Source organism: Etheostoma spectabile, chromosome 6 (genome assembly GCF_008692095.1).
Source record: "Etheostoma spectabile isolate EspeVRDwgs_2016 chromosome 6, UIUC_Espe_1.0, whole genome shotgun sequence".
NCBI classification, from domain to species: domain Eukaryota; kingdom Metazoa; phylum Chordata; class Actinopteri; order Perciformes; family Percidae; genus Etheostoma; species Etheostoma spectabile.
The window spans coordinates 1646012-1649747 of NC_045738.1; the positions used below are offsets into that span (position 1 = coordinate 1646012).

General features: G+C 37.7%; 1 protein-coding gene across 2 annotated transcripts in view; it reads left to right on the top strand.

The window, feature by feature from the left end:
* LOC116690735 (CUB and sushi domain-containing protein 3) overlaps positions 1 to 3736 on the top strand; it is a 286959-nt gene that overhangs the window by 39450 nt on the left and 243773 nt on the right. The window lies entirely within an intron of this gene.

The window sequence follows — 3736 nt, forward strand, 5'->3', positions numbered from 1 at the left end:
GCTCTGGTAAGTGGCGTGGTAGAATTTCTTTTTTTAAATTTATTTTTGTTGGCTTGTTTGAATTAGATCTCGTTCTTCTGCCTCTGCCTTTTGCCTGTGTAATCTTCAACAGGATTTTATGCTAATTTGGATGTTAATCCCATTTTGTTTCAAATTAGGCAGAGATATTCCCATTACTTAATACTGAAAAGTAATAAGTACAGGGGAGAATGTTTTCCAATAAGGACAATAGGGGATATTATATATTATAATTTATTTCGTGGCTAGTGTGTAGGAGTCGTATTGGTTATACAGCTTTGGATGGTAGCCAAAGCTGTGTTATGGTAAAACTATAACATGTACAACTCTGTTTCCTATAATTTCCTGTCAGTCATTCTTTAATAGCTTGGTGTTACAAGACTGTACACAGCATAAATATGTAAACAACAATCTAAGTAGTATGGTATTACTCTGCTGGCTTATGATGGTTTATGATGGTGCTATCAATTTTAAAACCGCTTATTCCCAACATATTGTATGTAATAATAGCATAAAATGTGAATGTAATGCCATATTTTAGATGTGAAATGATTGTGCTACAGTAGTTCACAGTATAATGGTGCAATTCAATAAGAAATGTCAATAAGAAAGTTACGTGGTGTGATTGTTATTATCACTATCATCTGATTGAAAGCCCATCGGCTTGACTATCATCATACATAATTTTCAGTTAGAGCCCTTTTGTAACAGATATAAAATGCAAATATTCAATGTACCCACCAATAATGTATTAATTTGCATTTACTGTCATCGGTGTATACCTTTTTTTTCCTTGTTATGTTGATATGTTTAGCTACATCTTATGCATGATTATGTATGTGCTGCTCATTCCCATGATTTTAAAGTGTGTGATGCTTGTAGTCTCTCGGATATGATTGAATCATGACTGCAATTAACTGAGTTTGAATCTGCGTACATGAAGGACACAGTGAAGGACACAGCAATTGAATTTCTCAAGGGCCTGTCAATCTTTTGTCAAGTATGTTGGAATGCAAACCAGCTTTCTGTGAATTGTATCACTGATTAGTGCCTACTTTCCTCTACTATCACCTGTCTGTCAGTGGGATCCTGCAACCTTGGCCTGAATGGTTGCAATTATTAAGAGGTAGAGTTATGGGTTTTTCTAAAACACACAACACCAGCCAAGCAATGGCCACTGGTGCTTGTGGCTTTTCAAGGGATAGCGAGAGGCTGTAGCCATGCAGTGGACATGTACTGAGCTGGGAGTAATGCTATGTGCCTTCCCATTGAAGGTTGTCCATTTGCAGTGAAAACATTAATGCGCTTATCTAAAACTTGCCTCAATGCCATTTCAACCTGCCCTTTTATTTGGAAAAGTCTTTGAAAGACATTTGACCCATAAAACATTATTTCATTTTTTCCTCACTTAATCATTTTCATCTTTCCCTATGTGGCCATGCAGATTGTCCACTGAGTTGGAAACTGAGTTGTGTGTACATGCATGTATAAGCATGGGTTGTTTACAAGCTATTTTGCCCTGTGATCCAACATGGACTCAGTCAATACTATTTTCCCCGCCTGCATGAAGATCCAGCTCCGCAGCCAGCTCCGCAGCCAGACAGGCAGTGTACAGGCGGCTCCTGTGGGGAAAGTGTGCTGCTTGCGTGTTCACAAACACTGCCACTCAGTCAAACTTCCATCTTCTTCAAAGGGCTACAAAGTCATTAGATATACAGGCAAAATAAATAGCTCAGCCCATGAGAAAACTCGCACCCAATCTCCTCATTTACTAGTTCACATAACTCAGTTGTTTCCACTGTGGTGAAGGATAATGCGAGCCACTCTCAGTCCCGCTGTTTGGGAATGTAACTGTAGGTGAAAATGGTAGTGTTTTGTTATAATGACAAAATCCTATTATTCTGGTTTTACTCTAATTGTGGAATGTTGATTTACTAGGCCTTATGTTTCATATATTGCTCTTCTCTTGTCCTATTAACCCATTTTGGTAAAGATTTATAACAGCGCTGTTTTCTCATCTTTTTAGTTTACAGATAGGTCAGATTTCTGTGTTAAAAGCACTCTGCAACATCATATTTCTGTTTGTTCAACTTTTTGTTTGAATAGTTTCTCTGCCATAACAAATGCTTTGTGTGTGTGTGTGTGTGTGTGTGTGTGTGTGTGTGTGTGTGTGTGTGTGTGTGTGTGTGTGTGTGTGTGTGTGTGTGTGTGTGTGTGTGTGTGTGTGTGTGTGTGTGTGTGTGTGTGTGTGTGTGTGTGTGTGTGTGTGTGTGTGTGTGTGTGTGTGTGTAATAAGGTTAAGCACCATATACACTGTTTTTAAATGGGCTTTACTTTGCAGATTGGCTACTGCTTTGTGTAGTAAAAGCATTCTGCATTTAGTTAACATTGTATCCATTAATTTTTCCTTCCTTGAAGAGAAGTTTGTACAGGTTTTCATAAGGTTTTGCTCAGGCCTCTGGTGTTTAGGAGCAGCTGTTTTCCCAGGGTCCAGTTATATCAACAATTTTAGTTAGGGTCTTCCAGACAGCGACTCTTGTTAGCTCAGGGCTAACAGTATCTAAAACACTTGATTTATTTACGGGGCTCTTCAAACCCTTGTAAAAGTAGAAACCCTGATTTAATGTTAAGTGCAGGCTACTATTCAAAGTACTTTTTTCAGTTTAGCATACAGACATGCAGCTACTGTAGCTGTAATAGAAGCAGTTTTATTTTGCCTACAGTGAGAAGTGTTATCCAAACCAAGTGCTTCAAATGTCTGCAACGCATCCTTTGAATTCATTGAAGAGCCATGTCTGTCTGAGAGATTAGCTATGACTTTCCATACACCAAAGGCCAATGAGTCAGTGCTGCTATAATTACAGCTGGGATGCATTCATTACTTTTTAATTAGTGACCTGGGGTAAGAATCTCCAAACATTTACTTGAGCTTGCGCTTTTGTTTCTCTACATAGGCTAGTTCTTTTAAGAACAGCTTCCATAAAGCAATGCATATAGCAATGCATGTCTAATTTACAGTTGAGTAATTTTTAGTTTGAATGTAATTTGACTAGTGAATCTATAAATCAGATATTTTACACCTTGCAAATGAGCATTTATATATAAAATCTGTACTACCTGCTGCACAATTAGTATTTGAGCATGAGCCTTAATTTATTCATTCTGTTCCATAGAAAATCCATGGGAAATTATAAAAGACTGTTACATTTCTTGGAAAATGTGGTAACATATAATTTATACGTTATCACATTTTTATTTGGCAGAGTGCAGTCTGTCCAAGGTCCCAGCAACATCTGGCAGCTGAAATTATAACTGTGTTCAGGGAACACAGGATATGATTTGTAACACTCAACAGTGCACAAACTTTTTAATTTTACTCAGTCACATCCAAGTCACAGCAATTTAGTCAAGACACAAGCAGCAGAATGTCTAATGCAAAGAATTATTTGGGAATGAAGTATGGAGACAATTCAAAGAATGTATGTTGACATATTAGTGTAAATATTCACAGAAGCAATTATGTACCAATAGTTTACATCAAATCTCCTCTCCTCACCAAAATAGAATTATTATTTTTTATATGGTGGGGGGTGTTACTTGACAATATCTGTAGCTTTCAGGAACGACAGCAAACATTCACACCCACTTCACGCTGCGATTGGCCAGATGTGCTAAGGTGAGAAAGGAGCCACCAAGGTTTAAACCTCTCTCAGCTGTT